Here is a 7,500-nt window from a genome sequence, read left to right as displayed (position 1 = left end):
CCGCTTTCCCACCATTGTCAGGGCCGCTGCTCCTGCGGCACGACTGGAGAGGGGGCAGGGTGGGAAACACCGATGCAGACCAGACACCACCAGATGCCAAAGACACGAGACGGTTATGCAGATCGCAGGGCCCTTTGTGTGTGTGTGTGTGTGTTTGTGTGTACAGGGGTGTGTATGTTTACAGACGGAGGCTGTACGCCACCTGATCATCTTAATTAGTTTGCATGTAGTTAATACGTGTCTGAGTCTGAGTGGGATGCAGATGTAAATGTGCCAAGTGTGTTTTTGTGCGTTACAGAATGTGCTGAAGGTTACATATGTCGTTTTTTGATCGCATCCAAATTTATTGCTGTATGTTTACATTTTACATTAGATTACATTTTTTTTTAAAGAAATTAAAAAATTTATAAGCTATAATTTATATGTTCAAAAATTTAGGGTCAATAATATATATACAGTATATATATATTAAAGAAATTAATACTTTTATTCAGCAAGGATGCATTAAATTGACAAAAAGTGACATTTCAAATGTCTCAAAAGATTTCTGTTTCAAATAAATGCTGTTCTTTAGATTTTTTTTCACCTGTGATAATAATAATAAATGTTTCTTGAGCAGCAAATCAGCATATTAGAATGATTTCTGAAGGATTTCTGGATTAATGACGCTGAAAATTCAGCGTTGAAATCACGGGAATAAATTACATTTTAACCTATATTAAAATAGTTATTTCAAATTGTAATAATATTTCATAATATTATTGTTTAAACTGTATTTTTTTTTTATCAAATAAATGCAGTCTTGGTGAGCAGAGCAGAGACTTTGAATATTAAAAAGTCTTACCAACCCCAAATTTTTTTACACCAGTATATGAAATCCACCAATATATGAAAATCATTGCAGTATATAACAAAATATTAAGCAGAGTTACATCACTTGTGAAATACATTTTTCAAGCACAATATTTCACAAACATATTTAAGTGTGACTTAGGTGTCCAAATACTTTTTAGGTCCACTAAATATCATATTGGCAGTGTATATTATATGTTTTACAGGTACCAAACAATATAAGTTCAACTGCATGTATGTATTGTACTTATTGCTGGTGAAAAGAATTGCATATCAGTCTTTTCAGATACAGTAAAGAGCGACACTGTTTGTTGATGAAATTAATAGACCTCTGGGAAACGTACAAGGCTGCACGGGTTGGTGATTTGCATCGGCACCGTGATGAAGGTCATATGACATCAGAGGCGGGCACCTCGTGCACTGTGAGCTCCGCAGAGTAAAGAAACCATCAAACAACAAGACCACCTCAGTTTCACCTCATCAAAGACAGGGCAGAGAGAGACAGAGACAAGTAAAAGAAAGCGAAAATGCTGATAATATGGCATTACAGTGATAACGGTTTGAAAATTAAAAAAGAAAAGAAGGAAAATAGGGACGGGTTTGTAGTGACACGATTCGAGATTGATAGATTCAGAGGATGGAAGGAAGGAGGGGCGACACGTGACCAGGAGCCATGTTTGACTTCCTCTGATGCTTACGGCTACTGTAAACCACGGTTCTGCAGTCACTTCCTTTGGACACCCGTAGAGAAGTGGAAAAAACATTTATCAGAATTTCTTTTATGCATTTGTTGGGTTTGGTTAAATTTTATAATGATATTTTGAAAGAAGGCTGCATTTATTTAATCAAAAATGCAGTAAAACAGTAATAGTGTTAACATGTTACTATTATAATAACTGTTTTCTATTTTAACATATTTTATTATATAATTTATTCCTGTGATGGCAAAGCTGAATTTTCAGCATCATTACTCCAGTCTTCAGTGTCACATGATCCTTCAGAAATCATTCTAATATGCTGATTTGCTGCTCAAGAAACACTTATGATTATTATCAATGTTGAAAACAGTTTTCTGCTTAATATTTTTGTGAAAACCGTGATACATTTTAGTTTTCATTATTCTTTGATGTATAGAAAGTTCAAAAGAAGTTGAAATAGAAATATTTTGTAACATCAAAAATCTCTTTTCTGTCACTTTTGATCAATTTAATGTGTCTTTGCAGAATAAAATAATTAATTCCTTTAAAAAAAACTAAACTTTTGGATGCTAGTATGATGCATAATATCTAATATATTCTATTGAGATTGATTTTAATGGCTGGTTTCCCAGAGACCAGTGATATATGACTTAAAATAACAATAATAATACTAATTTTAAATGTGGCCTTCAGATTCTTATAAGACGTTCCTCTGACCTAATTAAAACCCAGCAGGCAGATATTATTAAAGCTTTAACCCTTTGTTTAACCACAGCAATAAGAAAATCTTCATGTGTGAAAAGAAAAGATGTGAAAAAGGTTTGGTTCATATCGATTTCAGTAAACATTAATCATGCTATTTGCATAAAAACGTGATAATTGCTGCAAGAGCTGTGATGCAGACTGACCTCTCTTTTCTAAAATAATCATGTCTAATATGTAAAATAATAATAATAATAATAAAAACCCCAAGGAAAAAGTCCCAAAAAACATGCTAATCACTGAATGAAACAGTTTTTCAGGTTAAAAGCTAGTTAAAATCATTACCACAGATAATTATCCTAAAAAGAATTGTTGGTTGACTTAAAATTTTAAGTTCACTGAAATTAAAAATTTGAGTTAATACAATGAAGGTGATTGATTTAATCAACAGAAACTCTAAATATTATGTTATCTGAACCACATTGATTATTGAAGTTGATTTGAAAATAGAAATAATGTTGTGATAACAAACAGCTGCTTATTTTATTTCTAATTACAGTTATTTTAGAAATCATTTATTATTTCTCTGTAAACCCGAAAACTTGCTAAAACATGCCTTTCGGCAGAGCTCAGCTTGTATTTACCCAGTGATATTCAATCAAAAAATCCATCCGTCGCCTGCTTGACTAGACAGTCGGCACACTTTTTGATCGTGAGCTGGATTAAGAGAAGCGTCTTGCATTATCTGTTAACACGGTCCGGTAAGATTAAATCAAGATCATGTCTGCTGTGTATTTAGGTCAACAGCCATGAGCAAAAGTCTGTCGTCTTTATATGTCTTTGACTGTTAAACTGGGCTAAAGTCGCACTCTATCAACTGCCTCTATCTGCTCTTAAACAGTAACAAGGCATGCTGTTGAAGTGTTAAAGTCATTAACTGTAAGTGATAAAGTTACTTATCACCAGAAAATAGTATTTCTAATAATATTACTTTTTTTATTGTGCAATTCCTTTAAATATCATCAGATCTTTTAGGTGTTTATAATGAAAGCTATATTGTGCGATAGATAAATATATGAATCCATCATCTGTCATTCAGAGTCCTTACAATCTTAGTCTCTTAATGCAACTTTGGCCAAGAACTAATCTATCAAGAAGTCCTGATCTTAAAGACCTTTAAAGTACAGACGGATATTCCTCCATCCCCAGTTTTTGAGATTATGAAACCCTTAAAATGAGCTGCAAAGCAGAATAAGCTCACGACAAGAACTTGACCTGATTTTTGAGTCAGATTACACTCAGTTGTCCGATTTCTTCTGGGATAAGATCATTGTGTCATCCTCAGATGGTTTGTTTATGGTTTAATTTCTGGCGATGTGCTTTAGCGCACAAGTCAATTCAATTACCAATGTATTGGAAAAGATGTTTATAGTTTATTTATTAGGGCTGCTCATTAGCTGATGCAAAGCGCCTGTAACCCTTGAGGCTTGTGAGTTTAATTGAGCCTCTGTGGTGAAACGCAGGAAAAGCTGAGGAAGACAACAGCTCAAACATCAGCTAAAGGGATAGTTCACCCAAAAATGAAAATTCTTTCATCATTTACTCACCCTCAAGTTGTTCCAAACCTGTATGAATTTCTGTCTTCTGCTGAACATAAAAGAAGAATATGGGTATTGACTTCTGTAGAATGGGATCCATCAACTGTTTGGTTTCAGACATTCTTCAGAATATCTTCTTTTGTGTTCAACAGAAGAAAGAAATTCATACAGGTTTGGAACAACATGAGTAAATGATGACAGAATTTTCATTTTTGGGCGAACTATCCCTTTAAACTAGGACTTGAAGGGATAGTTCACCCAAAGATGAAAATCCAGTTATCATTTACTCATGTTGTTCCAAACCTGTATGAATTTCTTTTTTCCGCTGTGTTTTGTCCATAATGAAAGTTAAGGGGAACATTTTTTAAAATATCTTATTTTGTGGACAACATGAGAGTAAAAGATAACACAATTTTCATGTTGGGGTGAACTATCCTTTAAAGGCAAGAGACTAGAGTTTTTTTCATTCACTGTTCAATTTTAAGATTTTTGGCTATTTGTCTTCCATGTCTAACAAGTGTTTTATCTATTTTGTGCCTGTAGATTTCAAGTGCAGTACATATCTTTAGGCTGTTTTCTGAAATAAATTGGCTGTTGACAGTGTTTTCTGATTAAAAGAAATATCCAAAATCCTTTTAGTAAAAATGTTTACATGACAACAATGTACTAAAAACGGAAACGTTTTTCCTGTGAATTTTTGAAACGTTTCGCTGACAGGCATCAACATTGTCAAAACGATCCCCGTTCACACAGATTCGCGAAAACGACAAACATTTTTTGTATTATTCATGCCAGGCCAGTAGGTGGCGATGCGCCTGAACACGTAATACGCATGCGCATGACGTCATCATGTTCACAAATTTGTGTTTTTGTAGTTTACACAAAGACGATAATGGTATTGTTTTAAAAAATCTTGCTTGCCGTTTTCAAAAGTTTTATGTTTTCAGGCCTCCAAAACACCGTTGTTGTGTAAATGAACGGCCAAAACACATAAAAATACGGCACTTAATACATCAGCAAAATTAAGCCACTTTATTTTATCCAATGATAAGTTCTGGAAATGTATGCAAATTACTGCATTTTTAATTAGATAAATCCGCATTTGCATATTTAAACAACTTAAAGGATTAGTTCACTTTCAAATAAAAATTTCCTGATAATTTACTCGCCCCCATGTCATCCAAGATGTTCATGTCTTTCTTTCTTCAGTCGAAAAGAAATTAATGCACGTGCTTCCGCTTTCCGTATTCTTCAAAACGCTTACGCTGTATGTCCTACGCCTTTCCTATTCAACTTACGGAACGAACGCGGCACCAGTTTAGTTTTTTTTTCGTAAGTAGAATAGGGAAGGCGTAGGACATACAGCGTAAGCGTTTTGAAGAATACGGAAAGCGGAAGTACGTGCAAGGCAATAATTTGTGTTTATAAAGCATATACAGTTATATTTTTTTAGAAAATGACCGATCGTTTTGCTAGATAAGACTCTTATTCCTCGTCTGGTATCGTTTAAAGCCCTTGAAGCTGCACTGAAACTATAATTTTGACCTTCAACCGTTTGAAGTCCACTATAAGGAGAATAATCCTGGAATGTTTTCATCAAAAACCTTAATTTCTTTTCGACTGAAGAAAGACATGAACATCTTGGATGACATGGGAGTGAGTAAATTATCAGGAAAATTTTATTTAAAAGTGAACTAATCCTTTAAACTTATAATAATGATAATTTTTTATTTTTATAGTGCCTTTCTAAAACCCACTCTTAAGAAAATTATGGTTAATTATTGTAAGGGTGGTTTTTATCATAGTAAAACCATGTTTTTTTGGAGCAAAACCATAGTTAATTTGTGGCTACCATGGAATAACTACAAGAACCATGTTTTTTTTGTTTGTTTGTTTTATTCGTAGTAAAACCATGGTTATTTTTTCGTAAGATCGATTTACAAAGTTAGATTCCCAAAAAACATACAATTTTAATGTCTTATCACACTGTGATTATTTAACTGCTGAAGTATGGAGATTTATTAGTTAAAAAAATGTGTGCTATCTATCCACCTGTGGCCTCAACTAATGTAGCCAGATGAAACGATGCGAACAGTCAATGAAGTCAAGTTCAAGTTCACAGATGTCTAGACCCGTCCCGTCCTATTCCGTCCCTCTTTCTTTACATTCAGGGGGTCTGTTTGCCCTTTGACCCGTGCGTAAGTTGCTATGGAACGACAGCGAGAGGGTTCAGTAATGTTCCCGTGAAAGGGCCGTGCTGTCAGGGCTGTCTTGTGACGTCCCCCCTCCCCTCCCCGCCTCCCTCCGCAGCTGGGCACGGTCCCGGAGCCTGGGAATCTTCGGGCTCAGACCTGGTCCACCCCCCACCGAGACTCAGTCTAGCCGTATTCTCACCCCGCCATCTGCACGATCCCACTCCGAGTCCAAGTTCAAATCTAGTCCTATCTCCCATAACGCACAATGCTGAGGTGCAAAGGTTCGGTTGTAATTGCGATAATGCGTGTTGTGTTTTTACGCACTGTTCAGTAAATATAAATGGAGATCTGCCAAGTAAGACCGGCGTGGCTTGTCGGTTTTGTAATTGGTTGGCGATGCTCTGAAGGTGTGTGTTGGAGTCGGAAAGAGAACTACTGTGTGTAAGAATGTGTGTGTGTGGCTGTCGGGCAGCAGGAGGGTATAATAAAAGGAGTCATTTGCATAAGCTGCATGGAGCCCAAAGAGGGTGTTCGGAGGAAAACAACAAGAAAGAAAAAAGGACAAATCCTACGTTGTGTGGGCAGAAAGAGAAAGCGAGAGCTCGCGTATAGGGGAGAGGGTGGAAATTAACAGAGAAAGACTTGAGGCTGCTCCCCTGTGGTAATGAAAGGCATCAGGAACCTCTATGCATAATATTTGAACACTGTGACAGAGCGCTTACACTGTTTACAAAGAACCATTGAAGAAGAGAGAAAGAAATTGATTACGGATCATTTATTTTGCTTTTGATGAGCGCGGAACGTGAAAATATTAAAATTGTATCATCGTCACTCTCTGTACGTCTCTGTGTGAAGCTGTTTTGAGCGGCAGGTACAACGACACTAATAATGTCTGGGCAATTAAAAAAATCACTGTTTAAGGAAGTTAATGCACCTCTGGTAAAGCATCGATGTGTTTCTCTTTTACAGATGTGGGCTGAACTCGATGGATACACACACTTGTGGGATGAAAATCGACTAATTATGCATCCCGAGAGAACAATGGGAGCCTCAAGCACCTGAAAGTTTAAGAGGCACAAAAAATCATGTTTATGGTGGTGTGTGTATGTGAACACAAGTATTGTCTTTAATAAAAAAAAAGTACTGTATTGTATTTTAATTTAGATCATGTGAACCATAAGCATACAGTTCCTACACATATTTCTAAACTTGTAGAGTAAAAGCAATGTATTCATTTTTTAGAAATGTATATTTTTTTTTACTCTGACAGGTTTTATAAATGGAAAAATACTGGTAAAAATCTAAAATATGTGTATATTTCTATGTATTTTTACTTATTTTTGTTATATATAAAATATGTATTCTTTGTATTGTATTGTACTGATAATTTAATAAAAAAATAAATGTGCTTCAAACGTGAATTATATACATTTTAAGCTTTGTATTTCATTGAGT

General features: G+C 35.3%; 1 long non-coding RNA gene across 1 annotated transcript in view; it reads left to right on the top strand.

The window, feature by feature from the left end:
• The window catches only part of LOC125247890, a 14,118-nt gene that overhangs the window by 6,446 nt on the left and 172 nt on the right, over positions 1 to 7,500 (top strand). Inside the window, exon 4 of the long non-coding RNA XR_007180196.1 lies at positions 7,015 to 7,500. This exon is cut by the window's right edge and continues 172 nt beyond it. This is a non-coding gene — a long non-coding RNA (uncharacterized LOC125247890). The remainder of the gene's footprint in view (positions 1 to 7,014) is intronic.

This window comes from Megalobrama amblycephala, linkage group LG15, assembly GCF_018812025.1.
Source record: "Megalobrama amblycephala isolate DHTTF-2021 linkage group LG15, ASM1881202v1, whole genome shotgun sequence".
NCBI lineage: Eukaryota > Metazoa > Chordata > Actinopteri > Cypriniformes > Xenocyprididae > Megalobrama > Megalobrama amblycephala.
This window is presented reverse-complemented; position numbering and strand designations above follow the sequence as displayed.